This window comes from Fukomys damarensis, unplaced genomic scaffold (assembly GCF_012274545.1).
Source record: "Fukomys damarensis isolate Sample0158 unplaced genomic scaffold, DMR_v1.0_HiC HiC_scaffold_4, whole genome shotgun sequence".
NCBI lineage: Eukaryota > Metazoa > Chordata > Mammalia > Rodentia > Bathyergidae > Fukomys > Fukomys damarensis.
Window position 1 is genome coordinate 4,299,694 of NW_022900916.1, and position 26,730 is coordinate 4,326,423.

Consider the following 26,730-nt stretch of genomic DNA (forward strand, 5'->3'; position numbering starts at 1 on the left):
GAGAACTGATGTCCTGTGCTGTGCACAGGGTCCACATAAGCACAGCAGCACACAGACCCTCAACTCTTCATTCCACTGTGAGGAAGAATGGATGCGACTTTCTACAAGTACAAGAAGTTACCTGCTTAGTCCATTTTCAGGTGCTGTATGAAGAGATATGAGGCTGGATAATTTAAAAAGAAAAGAGGTTTACTTTGCACAGAGTTTTGGAGGCTGAAAGTTGGAGACTGGACTGCTGCAAGCAGCGGCTTTGAAAGTGGCCTCATGCTTGCCACTCGTGGAAAGCAGAGAAGCCAGGGGTGGGTGTGTGTGGAAGGGAGGAGGGAATGGAACAGATACTCAGTCACAGCCCACTCTTCCAAGCGCAGATCCATTCCCACAAGAACTAATCCAGCTTCCTGAGAAACACACAAAGCCCCTACAGACTCCATACATCTTGCCAATTAATGGCCACATGAACTTTAACAGCGATAAACCACAGTGAAAGCACAGCAGTAACCAGCAGGGCATCATGCCCTTTTGCTCCCAGAAACAGAAAACAAAGAAAACGTGCCTTGCCTGAATGGGGAAGAGGAGCTATGACCAGACACGAAAAAGTCAGGCCTTCGTCTTCTGGCATTTGTTTCCTAAGCATCGTCAAGTGACACAAGTTCCCAAGACATGGAATTCCACATTGTCTCCTGTGGAAATATCTTCTGTGGCCCTACATTGCTACCTTCAAAAACACAAGTATTTTAGGACAGCACACAAAACTCTTCCAAATTTCTTACATATTTGTTACCTCTGCAATATTTTTCTGTCTTTTTTTCCTTCTGGTTACCCAAGATATTACATATTTTAGCCACAGTGACCTGTTTTCCTCCACAGTATGCAGCATGCAATTCTGCCAAAGCTTCAATTAAAAATCCTTTATTAACCTGGCCCAAAACTCTGTCTCCTGCATTGTTTCCTGTATGGCCTTTGCAGCAATTGAGGACATGCAACCAAATAATACAGTACTCTCTCCTCACACGCCTCATATCCTTTCATAATTTGGAGACTTTGTTTATGTCCCTCGTATAGAAGGTGGCTCCTCACTTCATTCTCTGTAGGGAATAATCTTGATGATTTTTCAAGTCACATGTCCAATATCTCTTATTGATATACTATGTGTGTGTGTGTATGAATTTCTCACTTATTTCCTCCATAATCCTTGTCATAATGCATTTTAATTACTTGCATCTTTGGATATTTACTCTATGGAATCCTTTTGGGGGGGCTTTTTTGTTATTTTAATCTGTGCATAGAATGTCTGCATTATCTGCACAACATTTTCAATAGTTATTTTGCTCAATATTTATCTAAACACACATGAATGCTAATGGCTGAATACGAAGGATACAATGGAGGCATAAAAATATTTCTAGCGTTTGTGGATTCAAAAAAAACAATATTATTAAAGTGTAGACACACTCTCCAAAAGCAGTATACAGATTCAACAAAACTTCTACCCAATATCATTGACGTTCTTCACAAAACTAGAAAAAAGTCCTAAAATTCCTATGGAAGCACGAAAACCTAAAGGGCCGTAACCATTCTGATTAGCAAACAAACAAACAAAACAACACACTAGGTATAACACTACCTGAGTTAGAAATATGTTCCAAGGCTTTAGTAGTTAAAGCATCATTATACTGGCATAAGAGCAGACATGAGGACCAATGGAACAAAATGAGAGACCCAGAAGCAAACCCAAATGATGTGACTCAAGTATAAAGAGTGCACACTGCACAAAGGACAGGCCGTTTAATACACAGGCTGGGAAAACTGCATGTCTGCATGTCAAAAACCAACTCAAACCTCTGTCTCCCACTAGTTAGAAAACTCAACTCCAAAAGAACCAAAGATCTAAATATAAGATCTGAAACCATGAAAGTACTAAAAGGAAACACAGGGGGACAGTTTGAGAGCATTGGCACCATCAAGAATATGTTGGCTAGGCCCCCAGGAGCACAGGAAGCAAAGAGGAAAACAGATCAGTGAGGCCAGCTGTGGCGGACATGCCTGGCACTGTGGCAGGGACACCACGGGTTAAGGCAGCCTTGCTGCCCCGTGAGAGTCTCCTCCACATAAAAGACACAAAGGCCAGGGGTGGGAAGGACTCCGAGGGAGAGTGTTCTGAGGTTCAGTGCTCTGTACTGCAAGAATACAAGTGGGGAAAAGAAAGGCAGAATTAAACTGCTCTGTACAGCAAAAGAAACAATAATGAGGAAAGACAGCCCAAAGGATGGTAGAAATTATTTGCCAAGTACACTTCTGACTGACGTCCAGGATACATGAGGAACTCAATTCAAGAGCAAGAAGGTAAATAGCAGACACAATCTGGGCAAGAAATCTAAATAGCCATTTCTCAAAGGAAAAACGTACAAATAAATGGTCAAGACATACATGAAATATGCAACTTCACTAGTCCGTCAGGGATATGCTAATCAAATCCATGATGAGATACGGAGTTTCACCAATTAGAAAATACTATCAAAAGACAAAAACAGCAAGTGCCAGTGAGCATCTGGAGAAAAGGGAGCCCTTTACATGTTGGTGGGGATGTAAATTAGCGTGGCCATTATAGAAAATAGTCTGAAGTTCCCAAATATATTAAAAATGGAATTACCATATGCTCTAGAAATCAGACTTCTGAGTAGTACTAAGGGAAAGGACCATGCTGCGTCAGAGAGAGCCACAGACCCATCCATACCGGCCAGGAAATGGACACAGCCTGATTTTCCAGCAGCTCATGAGTGGGTAAAGAAAATGCGGTGTATTTATACAACAACAGAATCTTATGTAGGCACGAAAGAGGATGAACTCATTCTTTGTGACTACTGGGGTGGAGCTAGAGATCATCATGTTCCATTGAAACAAGCCAGAGACAAAGATCTCGCTCGTATGTGGAATGCAAAAAAATGGAAAGAAAGAAAGAAAGAAAGAAAGAAAGAAAGAAAGAAAGAAAGAAAGAAAGAAAGAAAGAAAGAAAGAAAGAAAGAAAGAAAGAAAGAAAGAAAGAAAGAAAGAAAGAAAGAGAAAGAAAGAAAGAAGGAAAGAAGGAAGGAAGGAAGGAAAGCAAGCAAGCAAACAAGCAAGCTAATGGTATTACAGCAAACTAAATGCTCTTTACAGCCAAGGAAAGAACAATCTGAAACCACAAACACGTGGACCTCATCGACACTGAAAGTAGAGCAGGTGGCCCCGGGGGTGAGGGGCATGTGGCGGTGACCTGGGAAGAGGGTTGGGTATCAGCTGCTCACGAGCACACCATCCTGTGGCACGCCAGGGGAACTACAGAAAACTTAGTCGGTAAAGGCTTAAAGTGAGCCAAAAGGATTCTAAATGTTATCACCTAAAAAAGAAACAATACATTTTGAAGAGATAGGTACAGTTAGTTTGATTTGAACACTACACGATGTACGTTTCCAATCTTCTTGTGGTACCTCATATGTATATAAAATTGTTTCAAAATTTCTTTAAAGAATTGAAAAAACAGTTTTGCAAATTTTGGACAGCGAAATCACTTTCAATCCTAAGCCTTAGAATAACGGTGAATGTTTAAAATCACTTAATCTTCTATGAAAACCATTAGAACACCTGAGTTTGTGGAATTTGAAAGTAATTTATGAACTCTGTCTTTGAAACTGCATTGTTACATTAGTCATAAGTTCTTCTCTGTGCTTTTACAAAACTCATGCCACTATCTCTGGAAAGTAAATATCTACCATTTCCTCTGACTTGAATATATCCTTTTTCTACGTGTAGCGACGGTCAAACTTACACTTCACTCTGTGAAGACAACCCCGATAGTGACGAAGCCAAGTCTGGTACCACGTTTGTTCTTATCTCCTTTGAAGCCCAAAACCTGGCAGCCTCTTATCTAAACTTTAACAGGTGGAGATAAACCTTGATAGAAAAATGTCTCTGGACTGCCATGCCTTTTAGCAAGAGTAAACTATTTAAACTAAAAGCAGCTGTTTGACTTTTTTTCTAAAAAATAAATCTAAAAGTAAAATTCTCCCTAAAGAAATGACATATAACCCAAAAAGTTTCACCTGAGTGCAAACGCCAAAACAGCACACCCTGAACTGTCAAATGGAAGCCTTTCAAGTTCAGGTCAGTCTGGCTTTAGGACTGAGATCTTCTACTGCTTTGCAACAATGTCCAGTCCAATCAGCGTGCCCAGGACATGGTGCTGATGTGGCACTGCAGGTTCCTAAGCCTACAGACATCTGTATGCTATTGTGATTTTGTTCGAATTGATGAACCCATTTGCTAGAGATTAACTTATGTTTTAGCAACTAGGAGTTACTGAGAAAGTTCTTAGGGCAGATCCTTGGCTCCTAATGGAGGAAAGTGATTTCAGGGGGTCCCCATTCTCTTACAGAAGAAAAAAACTCATGAAATTCGTGGGAGGGGCAGCTTTGAGAAAGACAGGAACAAATGTTCCTCTGTTATGAGGATGGAAGTGCATATTTTGAGTTACAAAGTTGTCACCTCCATGAAGCCTTGCTCAGTTCCACTTAGCTTACTCCTCTGCCTTTCATAGTCTACATGTACACACAAATGGAATCTTTTTTCTTTAATGTTTATCTATTGGAAATTGTGCCAACAAGTTGTCCTTTGCAGAAATCCTAGGTTTGTAGAGAACAAAACACATTGTGTTTTTGAGTCGTTTCCTTAGTTAACGTTCACATTTCCCCACTTTTCCTTTCCTTCTTTATCAGAGTAGAACACAACCTTGCTTAGTTGAAAAAAAATTTTCTTTACAAATAGGTAATTTAAAATGCATGTAGGTTTCTACACGTGTACATATGCACACATTGTGCATATAAACCGAATCATGTATGATCAAGTGTCACTTTAAACTAAACTTCCTTAAACTGGGACACACACTTCCTTGTGAATCTAAACACTAAGGAATCATTTCGCAGTCCTTTCAGAGAAAGGAAGTCATAGTGTCTGATTTCCAAGCTCCTGTATTATTTTCTAACTCTTTCAACTTTGGCTTGATGACATGCATTTTCTCTTTAACTAACTTCCAAGTGTACTTTCGAACTCAACTCACATTTTGTTAAGCATTTGAAATGTGAAAATTCTGCACTTTGTACAATGGGTTTTCTTGGGAAAAATCATCATCTCTTGTTTATTAACCTTCATAATGTCATGATTATCATTATCAATTTGCCTTACTTTTGTCCTTTAGTAGACTATAATCTTGTTAAGAGTTCAAATTTTAGTTGTAGATTTGGTTTACATGGAATAGATATACACAATAGTGGAGCTTAAGGAATACTATTAATTTAGAGTTACAAAGTATTTTCCTTAGCACAACTATATACTTCATAGTTACAGATCTTTAGAGTGAAACTGTTATTTACAATAGCAGTGAAGGGCTGTGTACTTCTGATTCTTCTGATTGGTAGGGTTGGATGGAAGAAATTGGAAGTGGACTGTGAGGAGATTAAATTTATGTGAAGCAAAGAAAGCCAGGATGATTTCTTGCAGAAAAAAGGCCTTGAGGGTTCACCGTAACCCCAGCTGAAGTTGTTTGAGGGATTTACCTCTTTATACTGTGCCATTAAAAAAAGACTTATTTTTTTCTTCTGTCTCCATTGTTAAAATTATCATACTCTGGGGAGATGTAACTTATAAAAGATTACTTCATTGCAAAACAAGTAAAATTGTAAAAAGTAAAGACAGCTTCAGAAGTTTTACCAACTCAATGGACTGTTTTGCTCACTTGAAAGCATTTAGGAGGAGGCTTCAGTAGAACAAGGCTCTTTTTGACAGTTGCTGTAAAGCCTTAAGTTTCACCAGAATTGTTTCTGGAAATGTCCCAGGCTAGTTACTGTCTTCTGCTTTCCTAGGGTGCCCCGAGGTCCCCTGAACTTTTCTCCTAGCTCAGACAACAGTGGGCAATTTGTGCAGATGATTCTTTCAACAGTTGATTCTACTTTTCTCATTCTCTTTCCTCTCTGCTCAAACGTTAACTAATTTTTCATCTTGACTGATTTACATTTTTCCATCTTTTATTCAGTACACTCCCTTATCAGTCACCCTCTGATAGAAGTCCAATTTTAAATACTTTCACATGGCTGTTCATGCAGATCTTTTTACCATTTACTTAGAACTACTCGCTGACGCCCTAGTGAAGTGGGTAAATATGCAAATACAGAAACAAACCATCTCCTTGGCTGTGACTGCGTTTTGGTAGTGGATTTCTGTTGAGCTTGGGTATGGTGTCTGGTCAATGCCTGGAAAGACAGCTCAGTGTCAGTTCTGGTTGATCCAAATTATGGCTTTCCCTGTGTGCTCTCCACATACAAACTAGGAGATTCAAATGAGAGACTGTCACCTTTCATCCTCAGATTCACTCACCATGACCCAGGACACTTTCTTTAATTCAGGGACCTGTGAGATACATGGAACAAACCCTTCCCTAGCTTTTTGTTTTCACATATTCCTGTTGCCCATGGTTTAAAGTTCATGCATTTGACATTTCCTCAAAACATTTAAGCATATGAGCTCTTCTCTGACACAAACCTAGAATGCACTGTTCACACCTAGTACTTCTATCAGATCTGAATCATCTTTGACACAGGGCACAACTGTCAAGAGTTACAGGGTAGCAAAGGCTTTCTCTTCCTTTCTTGAGTTATTTAGAGTACATACATTTTAGAGGATCCAATCACATCTTCATTGGCATCCAGAACTTGCCAAATATTTTTTAAGACATAGACTTTTCAGGAATGCCCAATACTCAATTATTTTAGTTTCCATTTGAATACATTTTCAAGATCCTGTTTCAATATAAAATAATAAAATTTAAAAAGCAAACTGTCTGGACCTTATTTCTTATTCTTTTACATTGATTTATCCTCATAGCAGTTTTGGAAGGCTTCTTTAAGAATTAAACATTTACATGACAACTTTGTATTTCTGAAAAATTTTGGTTGAACAAGTATTACTAGGATAATTGAAATTAACTTTGAGATAGCTTTGCTATAGTTAATGGTATTATCTACACTTCTTGGATGCCACAAAGAATAAATTCACCATTAAATTGTGTGGAAAATGTATCTTTACACACTACTTGGTCTTCAAATAATACAATATGTGCTTACTTCTCTGGCCTTAATTTTCAGAAAACGTATGGCCATATTTGCCACTTAATATTTGTAATTAGTTTACCTAGGGCTTAGAAATCCTATATTGATGGTCCTCAATTTATTTTCTAAACTTACAGTAGTTCCCTTTTTATCTCACTCATAATTTTGTTTCACCCAAAGTATTATGGGCAGACAGTAGAGTGTATGTACATCTCAAATAAATTAAGTAATGAATTTTTTTCTCTCATTGAGTTTATTGATACATTTTAGGGATACGGTACAGTTACATTCATTATTGGGATCTTGTACCTTTACAGAACAGGTCTTGGTTCTCAGTTTTTCCCCTTGTCCCTGCCTTCCCTTCACCCCCTCCTCCCCTCCCCATTTACAAACACTTTATTTCCATTTTATCATTTTCTCATATATTTTTCCCTCATTACCATTCCCCTACCATTCCCACTTTCCCTACACCTTTAGCCCTTTTCTTCCTGTTTCACATTGTCAATTATATCATTAGGATCTTATGTACTATTATAGTTTTTCACACCAGAGAAACTCTTCGATATTTATACAAGTGTGACTTATTTATTTTACTTAGGAGCATATCCTCAGTATATATCCATTTTCCTATGAATGAATCTAATTGATAAGTAATGAATTAATTGTGAAGAAAGGATGAAATGCCGCAATATTGCACTTATTAACATAAAAAAATCAATAATTTGTGTAACTTTATCCCTTTCTTTGACAAAGGAATCTTTGTATCAAAAGCTGGAAATCACAGTTTGTGATAATACTGATTTTGTTCTTCTTGTTGTTGTTGTTCGTACTGAGCATTTAGCAAAAGGAGTTTGGCTACCTTTGGTGTATATTTGTTAAATAAAAATCAGTGAGAAGAAAAAGTCAGTGCTGCTCGGCGAGTTTTCTTTGGTGGTGTGTGTGTGACATAAAAATTTAACAAGAGGAGGCCCCGGGTCTCTCACAAACACCACCCGCTACTGGAAAGTCGGGATGCACATGTCACAGGGCTTTTTCTCGACATCTGGTGTGTCCGGAAAGAATGTTTAAAAAAATAAAAGCTAAGAAAAATTTAAACTCCTAGCAAACACAGTGAAATGGTGTGCACATAATAACACAAGTACATCTCGTTAGAGGGTTGTGGGGAGATGTCTGGAGCAAATGTGGAAGTAGGCAGCTGCCGGGCTGCTACAAGTTAAATAGATTTATAGCCTCTCTGTCCTCCCCACATGTTAATATCAGGCCTTCTCAGAGTGATTAATATTAATGACATTATAAAGAAAACAAGTGTGTCTTTCTTTGGAAAAATCAGATTCTGCAGAGAATTTTTGAATCGACTCAGAGTATCAGAGTATGGAAGTAAGAAATGTTATTTTAGGCAAGACTGGAGAATGCTTGAAATAAATCCAAACAAGAACTGGGAAGTAGTAAAAGATCGCTGCTACTTTCACAGGCAAGCACAGCCCAGCTAATTGTTCCTTTTCATAAATTGAATTCCTGAACATCCTCTCATAATCTTAGGGAGAACACTAAGAAGGCGAAAGTGAATTTAAGAACTTGAATGAAGTGAGAGAGATGCTAAGAATGCAATTTTGGAAGCAACTGTGCTGAGAAGTCTGTTTATAACCATTACAAGCTTGGAACACTTGCTCGGTTTTTCTTTCTCGTCTCTCCCATCTCTGTCTTCTGTTTATCTCCGCCCCTCTCTCTCTGGCATCCTCCCACTCCCTCTCTGTGTATCCTGCCTCCTTGCAGTGTTCTCAAAGGGTTTAAGAGACTTTATGAAAAAACGGCATGACATTGAGCATGCTAACTGTCCCGTCTGACCAGGAAATCCAGAAAGGCACTGATCACATGTAATACAATAACTTTAACAGCAGAAAAGTCTTTGCACAAGGAATCGAGCAAGCAGGGCTCAGGCAGGCCCCACGGGCTAGCATCTCCAGGTGCTGGCAGCCGGGACAGGGTCCTGTGAGCCGCTTCAAGCCCACGTGGGGTGCACAGGCCCTGGCTGGGAACAAGGCAGCCACAGGCTGCAGATCTGGGGAGAAGACTCTGGATTCCCCAATCTGCGGCCTCCCAAGGGCCTCCCGAAGCTGCTTACAGGGAGCACCAGGGGAGGGAGCTGGAAGTAAGGCTGAACCCCAGGCAGGGCGGGGTGGTGACAATAGAGTGGGTGTCCTAGAAATGCTAGCCACCTTCAAGGAGAAACAGGAGGATTTCAGGAGAAATGAGGATGGGAAGAGAAAGTTGTGATTAAAACCAAGACAGGATAGGATGCAAGTTGTGATGCTAAAAAAAAAAAAAAAAAAAAAAAAAAGAATACGGTGAAGTTTTACATTTTTAAAAGTATGAGCGGCTCTGGAAGGGCTCTTCTGGGAGTGTCTTTAGTTGTGCTCTCCTGGTTGCCTCGATGTCCTGAATCCATTTTGTACATTTACCTTTCACTGTCATTGTGACTTTGGGGAAGAGCCAGAAGTTGGAAGGTGCCTGATCCGGCCAATAAAGTGCACGAGGACACACTGTCATGGTTTTATGTGACAGAAACCGCTGTAAGTATTGCAAACTGTAAACTGCTTCAGACAGTGGCAAGAAAAGTGGGGTGTGTTCAGGGGGAGGGGCAGTTACTCTCAGAAGGATTATTGGCAAGGTGTGTTTTAGAGTAGTTTTAAAAGGTAAGCATTCACCAAATTTTGTGATCACACCATGTACACAGCTTCCAAGGCAGAGCAGACAAGCTTGCTAAGTGGAGGTAATAGGCTCTTAAGATTCTTAAAACCATCAGAGAGGGAAGTAAAGGGAGCCACATGGTACCAAAAAAATCACTCAGAAAAGTCACAGCCTCCTGCTGTCAGAAATGAGAGTCTTCTGCGTTCCAGTAAAGAAGAGATTTTAAAGCAGCAGACAGCACGCATGCCCTTCTCAAGATCCTTCTAGTGATGTTTCATCGTTCTGTTCTTCACAATATTTTAAAACTTAAACTCGTACCCTTGCATTAGAAACATTTCAGGGAAGAGTTTTCCCTGGGCAGAAGCACCTGATAATGTCTGGCCAGCTGATTCACCTAGATGTTCTCAGGGGCAGCCTTAGCAGACGGAGTCAGGTGCAGATTCCTGAGACACTGCTCAATCATGAGGAGATTTTGATGGAAGGTGGGGATGAGCTGAAGGTTAAAATCCAGTCTCCAGGGCTGCTGCGCAGTGCCCGTGAAGGAAGCTGCTGAAGTTGGACCTGGCACTGTGACAAGCAGGGGACTGGGGAAGGCTGCTCCCAGGCGGTGGAAAGAGGACACAGGAGCCCTGGCCCTGCTTTCTGATCGGCCTGCATCACCATCCTGAAGAACCAAGGTCCAAGCCCTACTCTAGCGACTCCCTTCCTACTACAGTCGCAAAACCGTCCAGAGCTGTTGTGAAATGCAGTTCTTCTCAGTTCTCCTTGGCACCTGCTTTCTTCAGTCATGAGCTGACTGTCTCCTCTTTCTTCTCTGTGGCATTTCCCCACCTTTCCCAGAGGTCTTAATTAGTTAAGTAAACCACAGCTACAAAACTCTCTGATATAAGCAGTTGATCGCCTAGCATTTTAGCTGATAGTTATACATCATAGCTAAAGCATATGAGGAAACTATGAAGAACTATAAATTTAACAAAAGAGAAAGAACTTGATTTGTAAAGTCAGCAGCTAAGTATACACCGCCTTCTTTTAGAAAGTTGTTTGTATACCATGTGAATGTTAATTACCATGTTCTAAGGATATGTTTAGTTTTTTTCTTTATGAAATTTAATCTATTTCACTGGTCTTAATTCCCTTATCTGTAAAATAAGGGCCCTAGTAGAACTTTGCTTTCCTAAACAATATATTAAACAAATTAATATTCATAAATTGCTTAGAACTAAGTGACAGGAATCTGCTCCCAAGTTAGTAAAACTTTCAGGATATTCATTTTCAAAATATACAGTAAAATTACTTGCTTGTTTGTGATGTAGGAGATTATAGTGCTCTTTATGATTCTGACCAAGATGAAGTGACTCAAGTAATAGGTTATCTATTGTTCACTATGTTTTCATATTTGTAATAAGTCAACCACTGACCTCCAGGTAGTGCTTTGTGAGCAGTGCCATTTATCACATCCAATCAAAGCAGAATTTATTGTGTTTTCTTTACTTCACTTTAACTATGTACACTCTTACTACTGAATTCCATTTGAGCCAAAAAAAAAAAAAAAGTCAAAGCAGATATTTGAAGCTCTCTGTATTTAAGAAGTTAGAGAAAATATGTGTTTTAAGACAAAAACACAGCTGAAGATTGGTTACGGTTAAATGCCTTGAATATAAACTCTCTGTTAAGTACTTAAATAAGCCCAACATCTGGCCGGCCATCTATTATTCATCCAGCTTCCAGGGGGAATATTGCAAAGGACAAAGCATATGTTGATTTGGGATCATTTCAATAAAAACTCTTTCTTATGCAAATATTTATCTTAAATTCCTTAAAGTTACTAATGATGGCAAAGATTTTGAACAGACAATGGAATATTGTAAATACTGGGGACATAGGACAGGCAGGGGGGCCAGAGTTTCGAGGATAAACTGAAATTCCTATTGTGCAATTCTGCAGAAAGTTGTTTATGTTGTTTAAATCTTTTATGTCTGTGTTGTTTCGTAAGCAGAAAAAAAGCTGTACATCGACAGAGAGAGAGGGATTCAAATGAAATGTAATTCATTTATTTAATTAATACACAGAACATGTTTGCTGTACATGAAGTTTGGGGAGATGGCACGTGTCCACAGCACAGCTTGTTTCATTTTCTAAAATCCCCCCCCTTCGCACTCACCTCCCTCCTCCATCTCTAAATCCCCTTCTCATTTTAATTGTTCTTGTTCTGATCTCCCGTCTGTGGACTTTGATGCTTACATTCGTCGTGGTCAGGCGGCTCCCGTGCATGGCATGGGTCAATTCTCCTCCCTGTTACGTTTCAGAGGCAGCCATGAAGGAGGTGGCAGTTTTCTTAATTCTTAGCAAGGAGACTTGAGGCTGCGATGTTCTAAGGTCCTGACATGGTCCCTCAGCACCATGGGAGGTCGTTTCCTGTCACCTCTCTCCTTCCGGGATGCAGACTCAGGGCAGCAGCGACCTGGCTCCTCTGCAACCTCAGGGAGCACGGGGGAAACCTTGCACGCGACTGTCTCTAGAATCAGTGAGCATCAAAGGCTTGAGCTTGCTAATGCCCCATCACTAACAGATTGTCAGGCCAAGTACAAATTCAAATTCTAACGGATTTTTCGTGTGACAACCTATTAAAAAGTTAAACAAATCGAAGGTTGTCAGAAGTGTCCAGTGTGGTTCTGAATGCAAAGTAGCTTTTGCTAGGTTCTACACAAACCAGGATGATGTCCGCCTCTTGTGGCCGTTTCTTGGGAACAGCTAAATGGCCTTGGACGGCTAGGAAGCAAACATGCTAGAGGAAAACTCCGCTTAGGGGAATTTACACCAATTACTCAGTATTTGAAGGTCTCTGAAACAGCACCTGGGACTTAATATGGTGTAGCTACTGCAGTCTCGGTGTTGTTGTTACTACTGTTTTTATTAGTTTAATTTTTGGTCTGCTTGTTTTCCTTTTCCATGTTTGTACCCGGAAACACTAAATTTGGTCTGCTTGTTTTCCTTTTCCATGTTTGTACCCGGAAACACTAAGGAAACATACATATCAATGGTAAACCTTTTTGAAGAGAATAATCTGTTTTATTCTGTTCATATGTATCAAAAATAGGCAGGTTGGAGAAGTAAAAATAAACGAATTAACACGTACGCTCCTTTTCAGCAAAGTAAAAATCTAATTCTCAAAAAAGGCATACTGTATGTTCTTGCAATTTTGTGACGTTATCAGAAAACAAATCCAAAAACGTCATAATTTCTATCAGTCTATTTCTCACCTGGAGGCAGAACCTAGTAACATGTTATTATGTAATTACTAATGTCATCAATGCTATCTGTCTGTCTATCCATCTGTCTACCTGAATCTATCTTCTTTAGTTTATTAAATGTACAATTACATAGAGCAAAAAGACTCATGTATGAATTCTCCTGTTGTTCGACATTATTCATCCAGCTAATACCCTACCGTGGCTTACTACAGCTTTAGCAAACTTTTCCTGCCACAAAGCATACAATTATTTGACCAGTTTTTTCTGGACTCCTCCGTAGCTGACTTTGGCCAAGTTTTCAGTCATTCATTCAAAGAGTAGGAATTACTGTTTAAAAAATGAGCAAGAGAGAAAGAGAGCACAAGTCAAATTCTTTTGACCACGTGAGGTTCAGTTCAGGGAAATCAAGATTGATAACTCATTTCCCAGCCCCCAGCTCAGCGTGGTCCTCGCCAGGTGCTCTCCGTGCCTGTGGGCTCCATGGCCAGCCCTCCTCTCGGAAGCCCCAGCTCCTGCAGGACCTCAGAGCCCCGAGGAGCGGCTTGTGGGCCTGACTCTCAGAGGAGCAAGGCAAGTGAGGCTGCACAGCTCTGGCGCCCTAATGCCAAACTAAAGAACAGGTGGAATCCAGGAGTGCCAGGAAAAGGAAGGGAGAAAATCTGTTTTATTGTTTTGTCTCCTTGGTTCATTTGTCTCTGTTTTTCCTCTTTTTGTTCTCCACCTCTGACTTAGAATTGGCTTTCTTTTGATTTTCCTGTTTCCCTCCTCAGAGCTGTTCACGACTTCCTCTCCACTGGTGTTTTGCTGGTTACCTTTGGGTGGCATCGCCTTCCTTGCTCTATACAAAATGACGTGCATTGCTGTTTTTATCATTTCCAAAGCAAGGCAATGCCCTTGCATCACTGAGATCTCTTTTTATTTCTCTCTTGTATTTTTTGGCGTCAGAATCATTTTGACTTAGAACATCATTATTTTAGATATTTAACATTATTTCAGATTTGCCTATTTCCTCTTTCTTATACTTTTTCCCCGTTATTTTCATGTTTCTGTCACAGGTGATTTTCATTTTGTCTGCAAATCTCCTTTTGATCAGGTTAGAGCAAACATTTTCTGTTTTTTTATCAGTAAATATCTTTACTTTTCCTTCATTTCTTTAAATTACAAGAGTAATTTTTAATAACATAGTGTATGAGCTGGATAGCTCTTGTCAAACATATAAAAACATCTGCAATAAGTCTTACATGCTTTTAAAAAAGTTACAAGTAGCCTGCTTTACAACCAATGCAACCCTTTGTAAGACTTACCTTCCCTGAAGCAGTTCCTTGAAATCCCAAATACTTAATGTTAAGAGAGAAGAGAAATATTATTTTTCTAGAATAGAAAGAATGCTACCATTGCTTTCTTCTACTGAAGAGAACATTTATGTTCAGGCATAGAAAGTGAAATTGTTCCTTAAGTCTTGCTAGCATTCATATTCATGTTTTATATTAATATTTTCATCCTATTCCTTAGAAACAGATTTGTGTAACATTACGGTGAATAAATTTAGCTTTGATATTGTGCTATCATGCTTGCCCAGAAAGGCCCAAGTGTAAACTGCAGTCGTGTTTGATCTAAACTAAGCTAAAACTTCACTTACTTTGCTCATCCACCTGGAGGCCCACTAAGCTCTGAAGTTGAACCCTTCTGACTCAGTTTACACAGCTGAATTCCTGTCAGATTCCCTCTAGTGAGCGCTGTTCAGAAGTGAGTGAGACTGACATTTCTGTCAGAAAACCCCGGATCACAGGGTATTTCACACTCACCCGTTCTCACTCAAAGAATAAAACCAAAATAGAGAAGTCACTTTCTCTGTTCTTTTTCCTTGGATCTTATATAAGAATCTCAACATTACATTTGTCACATTATTAATCAAACATATATTTGTATTTATATATTCCACAAAAATAATATATATATTCCATCAAAATGTGTGCATCAACAAAGGAGAAACTTGTATAAATACCTTAAATAAATTCATCGAGACATCATGAGATTAGTACACATCACGTTTGGCCTCTACAATTGCAACAGGTGCTCAAAGTGGTGGCCGTGGGTTTCCAGACATTCATGAGCACAATGAGCTGATGAGGTGTATACACATTTTTTGTATGTGAAATCTTTCTCTTTTCTCTCTATTCTGTGTCTCTGCCTCTCTCTCTCTCTCTCTCTCTCTGTCTGTCTCTCTCTCTCCCTCTATATATTTATATATCTCCCATATATATGGGTTCAAATTGTCCCCTTGTCTATATTTTCTAATGAAAATAATTTAATATAAATTTTGAGTGTTCTCCTCCTTTGTAATTGGGTGAGAGCAGCCAGTGTCATATTTGTCCTGCAGAATCGAATCTTCTATATGGAGTCAAATCCTCCATACAGTCATGTGTTCAATCCTCGGCAGATGGTCCAGACTTTTCGTGTTAAGAACAAAGGCATCTTCTGCTTCATTCTGCAGATTCAAACCTGACCATTATCCCAGAAACCCACTGCCACTTCTGCTGCTTGGACAGTTCTAAGATGCCACACTGGTGGTTGCAGCAGGGTCCATTCCTACGAAGGTCATGGATGGCCCTGAAGCAGCCCTGGCTTCCTGGTGGTGACTGCTGTGACTTTGTGAGCTCTAGTAAGCAAGAGCATGATTCCAGAGCTCCCAAAATGTTCTTGTTTCTCCCTGCTCATGTGCTTTGTTTTGCTTTTTGAGAACCTTTGACCAGAACTTTTCACTCCTCAGCACAAGCATCTCAAGCAGACCCAAGAGAGCTTGTGTGCCCAAGGAAGACGCATGTGCCTGTGACAGCAGTGTCTGCAGCACTTCCTCCCTGTAACAGGCGATTGGTGTCCACTTCAGCGACAGTGGCGCTGCACAAATGTCTGGCTGACTTCTCTAGGAGGTTTCTAGAAGCTGATGGATGCAGAGTAGCAAAGGTAACTACACCATGGTAGTAAGTACACCAGGTTGAATCTGCATGGTGCACAGTTATCTTGTACATTCTTATATAAAAATTAGAAAACTGGCTCAATATGCTTATCAAATAAATAGAATAATGATTTTCTACAGTTTTCAGCTTTATTCAAACAAGATGTGCCAATCTGTCTATTCAAATCAACCTGTTTGCTACCAAACACCATAACTCCTGCATCTAGCAATATTTCCTAAACTACTCTAGTGGTGACCAGACCATAACTCCAGTGACAACTGGTCAATGAAGATAAAGACATGACCTTCACTGGTCTTCAAAGGTCTTGAAACACCTAAATTTCATCCAAATACCCAGTTCTTTATTAAAGATTGCAAACATACAACAAGAAATGAAGATACTAAATAAAAATTTCAAATATACATATATTTGACAGCAAAAAAAGATATGAAATAAACAAAAATTTATGCAACACAGATTATAATCCAAATATATTATTAGTTTGATATGATCTTCAAACATTATATGTTCTTTCTCGTTTTCTTTTCATATAATATTTTTGAAATATTGTATTTACAAATAAAACAAAGTTACATATTACAGTTGAGAAACTGTCCTCAAAATTTTATGATTTATAAACTCCTTGGTTTTATTAATTTGATAAATATCATATGCTTGTTGATTATATCACTTACATCTTCTAACAAAACTTCCCACAGAAAAGAAATATACTTATGTTTCAAATCCAAAAACAACTAAGAGTTCACATTTTTAAGATTTGATTTTTCTGTTTCTTTTTTATTATATCCCATACTTATTTTTATTATATTTTTATAAGCATAATGATAGAATTTAACACCAATACATATGAAATATTCTTCACAAACAAATGACTAATTTAGAGAAATCATCAGGTTGCGAGAGAAACTATCGATATGCCAAATGTGCAAAATCCTGCCACATTCATGATCATGTTTCTCATTTAATAGTGCACACATATAAGTAAAAACATACCCCCACACATAAACACAATGCATATTTTCTACAATACAATATATACTTAACAGTGCAGTGATGTGTGGAATGTTTGAGATTTGTGTGATTTGAGAAAAACAAATATCATCTTTGAGGCAGTTAGAGAATTTGTAATATGTACCAGATACTAAATGATATTAACGATTTATTATCCATTTATTTAAGTATAGTTACGATAGAATTTACTTAAAATTAAAATTTGTTATCAATAGAAAATAGGTACAAAGATATATTGATAACATGACAAAATTTGTCTTAACAAATTTCCAACCAAACAAGCTATAGTGACAAAAAAGGAAGTTTGCAGAAGGCAAAGATGAGAGAAAATGATGGATGGACCTTAATACTTTTCATGCTACTCATATACAGATTTCATAAATTCTCAAATGAAAAAGCAAAGAAAATGAGAACCAAAATAACTCAACAATTTGGTAGACCAACATATAAAGACAAAGATTAATGTGTTGATGAATTTAAAAAATATGAAATATAAAGCCTAGGATTTAGCTCAGTAGTGCTGCACCTGTCTAGCCAGAGCAATGTGCTGAGTTTAATTCCCAGCACCAGGGATAGAAAAAGAAAAGAGAAAAGATGCATATGTGCTTTCTAACATGCTCAATGGATTGAAAATGAATTATTTGTTATCTCTTCCTCTTGAGTTGTTCCCTTCACAAGAATGTAGTGGCCTTCTTTGTCTCTTTTAATCAGTTTAGGTTTGAAATTTACTTTGTCTGCGAATAAGATTGCTACCCCTGCTTTTTTCTGGGCTACTGTTGCATGAAGAACTGTTTTCTGTCCTTTCATTTTCAATCTATAGGATTCTTTATGCACTAGGTGTGTTTCTTGTATACAACATATTATTGGATTTTGCTTCTTAATTCATTCTGCCAGTCTATTTCTATTGATTGGTGAGTTGAGGCCATTGATATTGGTGGTTATAACTGATATGTACTAACTTATTATTGTCATGTTGTTTTTTGCCTTCTCCTTTTAGTTTGTTACCTTACCTATTTGATTTGCTCTGTTGGGCCTCATTGTGTTGTTGCCTTCATTGTCTTTTTGTAGGATATTGTTTAGAATTCCTGGTAGTGCTGGTTTGGTATTCATGAAGTTTCTCAAGTGTTGTTTGTCATGGAAGTATCTCATTTCCCAATCCATTTTGAAAGAGAGTTTTGCAGGATACATCAGTCTAGATTGGAGGTTGTTTTCTTTTAGTACTTGAAATATCTCACTCCAGGCTCTCCTTAACCTAAGGGTTTGTGTTGAAAAGTCTGCTGTGATTCTGATGAGCTTTCATTTGCATGTGATTTGTTTCTTTTCTCTTACTGCATTTTAGTATTTTGTTCTTCTGTTAGGTTTCTGGGATCTTGATTATTATATGTCTAGGTGTAGATTTTTTTTTTTTTTTGATCATGACTAGATGGCGTCCTATATGCCTCACTTATCTGTATGTCAAATTCTTCCCCTCTGTTTGGGAAGTTTTCTGTAATTAATTCTGTGAACAGCTTTTTAAAGTCATTTGCATTTTCTCCTGCTACTTCTTGGATTCCTATCAGTGTTATGTTATTCTTCTTTACATCATCTAAGAGTTGTATCAATTTCTCATGATCCTCTACTCTTTTTAAGAGATCTCTCTTTTCATGGTCACTGACTGCAATTTTATCTTCTACATATAAGATTCTATCTTTGAATTCTTTTATTCTATTGTGAACACTTTCAATGGAGTTTTTAATCTCGTGGATATCTGTTTGAATCTGTTTTATGGATTTCATTTCTTTCTTATATTGGGCATTTATTGTTTCCAATTCTTTCTTATTCTGGGCCTTCATGGCTTCTATCATGGTCCTGAGCTCATCTATATTTTTCTCAGTTTTTGTTGTAGAGTCTCGAACTATAACTTTCATTTTGCTCATCATTTCTATGACTATCTAGGAAATTATTTCTGTTTTGAATTTTTCTAGAGCGTGATTGATCTGTTTTGTTACTTCCTGTGCTTTGAGTTCAGGGTGTCCAGATAGTTCACTGTCAGACTTTTTATCCTCATTTGCCCTACTGTTTGGCATTGGTGAACTGGAAGTTTGTCTTTGTGTCTTGCTTAAGTGTTTTCTCATTTTTACTGTTGTTTTTGGGTTGTTCTTGGTTTAATTTTAGGGTTATTACTTAAATCTTCCTGATTTGGTTGGGCTTTAGACCTTGGGTCTTTAATGACTCATAGACACTCTCACTTTCATAATACCAAAGAAAACACCTCATTGAATCAATCATAATCCTTTATCCTAATTGATACAATCAGCATCACAATATGATCAAACACAACTTGTAAATTGACCTCTTGTGGTAGTCATCAGTCTATCACCTTCAAACCATGTGAATTAAATTAAAATCAAGAAGCAATCCAAAATATATTTGCAGTGAATAAACTTTTGAATAAGGATATTTACCACTTAGGATTTGGGCTTAAGACAGAGTTAGAATAAGAGGAGTAGATAAGTAAAAGAATTGGAGAAGGTTTCACGTGAAGCCAGAAGACATAGAATGACCACACAATTGTCAGGAAACTTAAATTCAAAAGGGATACACAGAATAGAAGTATAATAACCCTTGAGTGAGGTAGAATGACATAAGAAAATAAGATAAAGTAAAGAGAAAAAAATGATAAAAGAAGAAATCTGAGTTAGGACAGGAGCAGAAATAGAAAGGGAGATGAGGGAAAATATGGTGGAGCAAGAGATTCAGTTCGAGAAAGAGGACAGAAAAACAAAAAGAATTTGCAGAGTGGAATGAAAAAAAGAGAAAAAAAATGAGTTTGAAGGACCTCTTTCAGACTATATCTCTGCTGTCATAATATACAACATGCACTGCCATGTGCAGAACCGAGTCCCCTGATATCAGCTAGCTGGTGGCAGAACCCCACGATGCAGACTGACCTCAGGCTGCAAGGCCTAGATTGAGTTCCCCAACCTCCTGAAGGGTTGAACTCCACTCAGTTCTACTACAGGTTTCCCCTGCCTCTTCTTTAATGTTCAATGTTGGGCACACAGGAAAATATACTTTATGACCACCTCTGCCTCTACAGAGTAGGTATAAAGACTGGAACAATCAGGAGGTCTGAAAGTGTGTGGGAGGGGGGTTGGGGGGGTTCAGGGGCACCTGTGCGGCTACCTTCCTGGAGTTGAAGATGGCGGCAGTGGCACCCAAATACCCTGTTCTGAAGACTTGCTTCACATCACAAAATTACTTCTTAATGATGTGAAGCAAATAGCAGTGTTTCATCTATTGAAATAAGAAACATGTGGGTGGCTTCCATTCCCACCCCCAAGACACACTCTAAAACTGCTGGGTGCCTCAGGTCTATACCCAGTCACCCATCCCTAGCACATTCACTTGTCACTCTGCTGGGGATTTCTCCTATAAGCTTTTAGTTCACTGTTTTTGAGGAGATTAAAGAGCTTCTCAGGTGGAAAGAAAGCTGGAAATGTGGAATGTGGAAGTGAACACTACTGGTATCTTTCTGAATAGTCATGAAAACATTGCACTGGGGTGAACAGGTGTATCAGCTTTTCTGTTGCTGAGCCAAACACCCAAGGCCCAAATTTAAAGGAAGAGTGATTTATTTGGCTCATGGTTTCAGAGATTTCAGGACATGGTCAACTCATTTCAAGGCAGAAAGATAATATCAGAAGAAAAGCTGCTCACTTATTGGTGCTCATGAAGCAGAGCAGGGGTCAATGCCAGAAAGGAAGGGAAAGGGACCACACATAGACCTCAAAGTCATGCTGCCTTGACTTACATGGACATACAAGATGTGTGCTTTACTAACTTCCCAGGCATCTCCTGAGCCAGTCAAGGCACAGTTGGGTTTAACTGTTCCCATGAGGGACAGGTAATTGTGGCTAGAAGTAGGGATCACAAGGAAAAATGTGGGTGGGGGCTGCTGCTGGTGATCCTGGAGTTGCTTGATCAAGGCAAGCTCAGGGAGTGAAGCTGAATGACTGAGCTGCACAGGTAGGGAATCAGTAATCCAGGCCTGTACTGCTTGCAAACTGCAGGCCCCATCCTTCTTCCTGTTGGGGTGATCCCGAGAGTCCTCCAGGCAGAGACCAAGCCAGGAGCACAGGAGCCCTTGACTTTGGAAGCTCATGGAGCCTGGCGGCTCTGTGAGGTAGGGACTGAAGGAAGGTTACACACTCGAGGGCCAAGAAGGTCCCTGTTCAGTGAGCTGCTGCATGGGGACTCTGGGCCTGCTTGTGTAGGGTGAGACAGTGGCTTGAGCTGGACCTGTTTGCTCTGTGGGCAGTGCCTGGGGCAGTATCATGGGGGTCACTTCCTACAGCCTCTGCTGCCAGCGGAGGGGAAAGGAAGAGAGTATATTCAGTGCTGGTGCCCAGAGTCCCTGGCCACCCCCAGGTCCTCATCATGCTCCATGACTCACGAGGAGCCTAGGTTGTCCGTCATTGCCTTTGATCATTGTGACGCATTCTGCTTCTCTCCTGTTATTTCTGTGGCAATAATATGATTGACCCATTAAAGATCATGGCTACTTTTAAGACTTTTCTTGCTCTTTGTTTTTCAGTATTTTACAAAGAAGTGTTTCAGTATGGCTTTCTTGCATTTATTGTGATGAGTGTAGCATTTCTTGACTCTGGAGTTTGATGGCCGAATTTCACTTTTGAAACATCATTGGGTAGCTAGTATCTGCCTCACTATTCCTCACCACTTCTCTGGTATTCCAGTTATGAATATGTCAGGACTTTTCACTACTATCAATGTATCTCTCATGCTACTGTTTGATTTTTACTTTCTTACCTTTTATTCAGTTTAAATTGTTTTCACAGACCAATGTTTTAGTTCACTAATCCTCTTTCTGCACTATGTATTGGCTGGAACCCTCATTCACTGAGTTCCTCTTTGAAATGATTGTACTTTTCAATATTGGAATTTCCATGTTTCTTTTTGAAAATTTATTTATTTTTAAATTTGAACAGTTTAGATGTATGTATTTATCATATGTAGTATGATTTAATTGTGTACTATATATAGTAATTATATATATATTATATATAATCTAACTGATTAGCATATGCATTGTTATTTTTTGTGGTGAGGACATCTGCTCTCAACATTTTTTCCAGTAGAGCTGTTTTATCATTATTTCAGCTCATAATAATTAAACAGATTCCTGGATCCACTCTGTTGCTTTAGTAGATTTATACATTGTTCAGGGATCAACTCTGGATATTTAGGGTTACTCATCCTTCAAACACTTTTCAAGTCTTTGTAATCAAAATCCTCCCTTCCAGCTAATTTGAGGTATGTGACACCATGCTGCTGACCGCTGTCCCCATCCTGTATAACAGGCCCCGGAACTTCTTGGTCCTGTCTCTCTGTGGCATTGTACTCATCACCCAATCCCTTGGCTTTATCTTAGCATTTGTCTCTCTTTAACTGTTTCAAGTTTCCAGGTAAGATTTTCAGTTTTCAATATATTAATATTTCTTAATGTTAGCCAGTAGCTTGATGTCTCTTAAATCCGTGCTTGGAATCTCAAATATATGGTCGGATTTCCAATAACTTCTCTGTTCACATCTTTGCTTAATAGATCCTCTTGACATGAGATTATCAATTCATGGGTCATGTCATCCATGTTACTCTCAGCCCACCCCTGCTGTGCCACTGCAGGGAGAGCCCCGTAGTCCTGGCCGGCATCCCCTAGAGCATGAGCCGATTCCCACCAGATGAATGGACGCTGTTTCAAACAACAGGAAGCAGATCCCATCTCTGTGGCTTCTCCCATGCAGGATCCTTCCCGAGTCTTGGCTGAGGGCCTGGGCATCCAATTTCTTACTCTGTGGCCCTAGGTTCTGTTTCCAGCACTGTGATGCCACTGGATTTTGCTTAGCTTAGCTGCTTCAGGCCTGACTTCCTGGGCTCTCAGCACAGAGAAGCTATGGATTAGGAAGCGCCACGAGGGAAAGTGGCCCAGGATGACTTGTTCTTCTCCCTTGGTCTGTGATCTCAGCTGGATATCTTGTCCCAATCTACGCTTCTGTCCTTCCATCCCCCAAAGCTCAGAACTGATAAGCCATACCAGTTACATACATAGAAAGTCATATGCTTAGCTTAATGATGCTTTTGTCTTCACAGTTCAGTCCCTCAAGTCTTATTTGCCTTTATAGTTCTTTGAAGACCCTCCTCTGCTATTTTAATAAAGCCTTCATAGTTTTTCATAGTTATCTCTCCTTATTTTGTATTTTGACTGTGGTGCTGGGGGGTCAAACCCAGGGCCTTGTGCACACTGGGCAAATGCTATGCCTCTGAGCTGATCCACCCCAGCCTGAGGACTTTCTCTCTTATGATTTAGTCCCTCATAGATGGAAGGGTGTGACAAATAAAAAGGTATTTATTTATGTCTTGTCCTCCTGGCAAGTATAGCTAAGATGTGACTGAGTAGGAATTATTTTGCTGGCTTTCAGGCAAGACAAAAAAGAAAGTAATTTACTAATATTTTCATCAAATATTTACTGGGGAACTACTGAGTTTTCATTCAAAGCTATAGGTGTGAACAAAATAGCCAAAGATCCTTAACAATTTATAGTCTGGTAAAATAGGACAGTCACAGTAGAAATAGAAAAGAGAATATCACATTTTTAGAAACATTTTTTTGGAAATATTCTGTAAACTGATTATAAACATCCTCATAGGCTAAACATATTCTACAAAGGGAACAACTGAGGAAAGATGGAAAAGCTTAGCAGCACCCAGCTAACATGTGCTCTCAGGTCTGCACAGCAATCCCAGGGCTGCCTCATCATTGGATTTGATTTCTAAGGTTTGTTTGGTTTGGTTTTGTTTGATGCTGGGGATTGAACTCAAGACCTTGCACTTGCCAGGTAGGCACTGTGCTGCTAAGATGCATATCCCTGTCATGATTTCTCAGTTTTGGTGCTGGTTTAACTATAGAACTTTCCATCTGGATTTTGGTTCTCCAGTCCACTATGTTTCGATGAAATGCTTTTTGCTGTGGAATTGAATTCATACTTTGACTTGTCTTCACCTCTGCTTTCCTTATCTAACTTGGGGTGATGAAAGTGGATTCTGCTGTCATCTCCAGAAGCCCCAAACCACCATGCAGTACATGCTACAGAGGATATGCAGACACAGAGGGAAACCTGTGACTGGAGATCTATCAACACTTGTCTGGACTTTGCACATCTTTACATGGCCTCAGTCCCATGAATTATGAAGGTAGCATACCATTTCTATGTGTGTGGCAGTATATTTACCCTTTGGGGTAAAAAAAATGGATAATCTGGGAATCAAGATTCTTTATCCAAGTAAACTAGAAATTCTTGTGGTGTCACCTTCATCCAAACCTAGGCAACCATCAACTAGGCTGAATTGTAAACCTGTGTAGCTCTGGGATCTACTCGACTCGCTACAGCTCCAGCGCTGTCACTCACTCAAAGCTGCCTTGGTTTGCTCCCTAAAACATGGCTTGTTTCTTTCTACTTGCTAATGAGCCACCAGAGGATTTTTCTTTTAAACAAGGTGCTCCTGTTGCTTGCTTCCTCCTGAAAGTTTTCAGTAGCCTCTCATTCTACTCTTGAAAATTCAGTAGAGCAAAATAAACTTAAAATAATGTTAAACCCCTATCCAGGATCACCAGCAGTCCAGCCAGTGAGATTGTAAAAGCCTTTGGCTAAGAAAACATCCTCTGGACACACTTCACATCCCAGCTCTCCTGTTGCCTAACTACGTAATTTGGGGAGAGTTAATTTTCTGTGCCAAGTTTCTTCCTCTCACAATGGAGATGAAAATGTATTTATGTTATGTAGCTTTGTAAAGACTAAGTGGGTTTAAATGTAGATTTAGAACAGTGCCTAGAAAGCATTCAATAAATGTCTTAGTGAGTTTTGCAGGATATATCTCCTGCCTTAAGCTCCACAGTTACCTCAAGTTAGGATCCCAACTCCTCGCCCACCAGCCCTGATGTCACCTGAGCCTTCCTGGCCTGGCCGTGTTACGACACCAAGAACATGCCCAGGCCATTATACTGTATGTTCTTCACACCTATTGCCTCTGATCTTAGCTTCTGAGGTTGAGCTTTGCTGTCTGATTTTAGACAAGTTAGATCTGCTGGTGAATCGCACTCATCATGAGTCATGACAAAGATGTGGTCCTAATGACTTCAAATAGTTTTTTTTTTTAATTTACTCCTCTCTAGTTTGATTATCCATTGATGGGGTCATTTAAGAAATTTTCAGCTTTCCATGACTAATAGCTATAAAAATAGATAGCACATATGAGTTGTCCAATACTTTCCGTTGAATTATTATGCCCAAAATATGAAGGGGATCCTGAACCGCCAATATAACAAAAATCCCCTTCTGTAGGTGGATATGGAATGTTAAGAGAGGACTGATAATTGTGTGTTTGGAAGAACTGAACTTGAAGGTCTACAGGGCAATAGTGGAATGCTGGAGAAAATGAGTTATTTTTTAATGTAAAGCCGACTCTAGCAGTAAGCTCCAGAAATAAATGACTCAATAGCTTGGATTAATACCAAGGCAAATCTAGCTAAATAAATATCAAGCACAATTTTGTCAAGTATGAACTGTACCTAATTTGGGTATTTTGTTTAACATGGTTCAAGCCATGTTTTTTCCCCTGCTGGGACATCTTTGGAGAATCATTGAGCCTTTTGTGTGTGTTTCTTTGCCTACCTGCCAGCACCCCACAAAGTTAATTTTCACCATAGCCAGCCAATCTCCTTCCCCCTCAAAGAGCCTCCAAACCATAAGAAACCACAAATGGCCATTTATGTCTTTGAAGCTGAAGGTTTGCCAAAGGAAAGTACTCATACCAAGTCAGACTTGGAAGTCTAGTGCTTTCACACTTAACACACTGCAGTTTCATGGTAAAGCAGCAGCCAAAAACCCACCACGTCAAAAAAGTTTTTCAACGTATTGTGATATTAAAGGATAAACGACTGAAACATAATGTATTGATTAAAGAGGAAATCAAAATAACAGTAAACTATATCTTATTTTTAATTCAGAAATTAAAAATAACATATTGAGTTCAAGTCCAATGGTGTTTGGAAAAAAATTCATTTAAAATAATAATGTAATACACGAGTATATGCAAAAAATATTACAAAGGAAACATGATTTCAAAGTTAAAAACAAATGTTGGTTGTGTGAAACTGCACCATATAATGTAATTAAATTTTTCTATTGTCTATTTTTATTTAACAGTAAACAAGGGCGACCCAAATTTAAAGTTTTTGTTTTACTGCAGACTTTCTGTTTAGAGAATCTTAGGTTCGTAGCTCAGTCTGGGGGAAGGTACAGAGATTCTTGGGTATCTGCCGGGCCCACATGAACGGGACCCCGCAACCCCAGAAGCCCTGTACACTGCCTTTGTCACCGTTTCCTGAGCTCCACGGACCCAGCAGAATGCCCCGCTGTCCGTGTTTGCAGCAGCCTCACTCTCAAGGTCGCGTGTCTTGTGGACAGAAATAGATGCGAAACCCCACATACCCACTCCAGCATCACACACAGTACCCTCGCTGCCCCAAATGTCATCTGTGCTCCGCCCATTCATCCTTCTCCCTGCTCATCCACCTACTGGCAACAACTTGTATTTTCCCTGCTTTTGTAG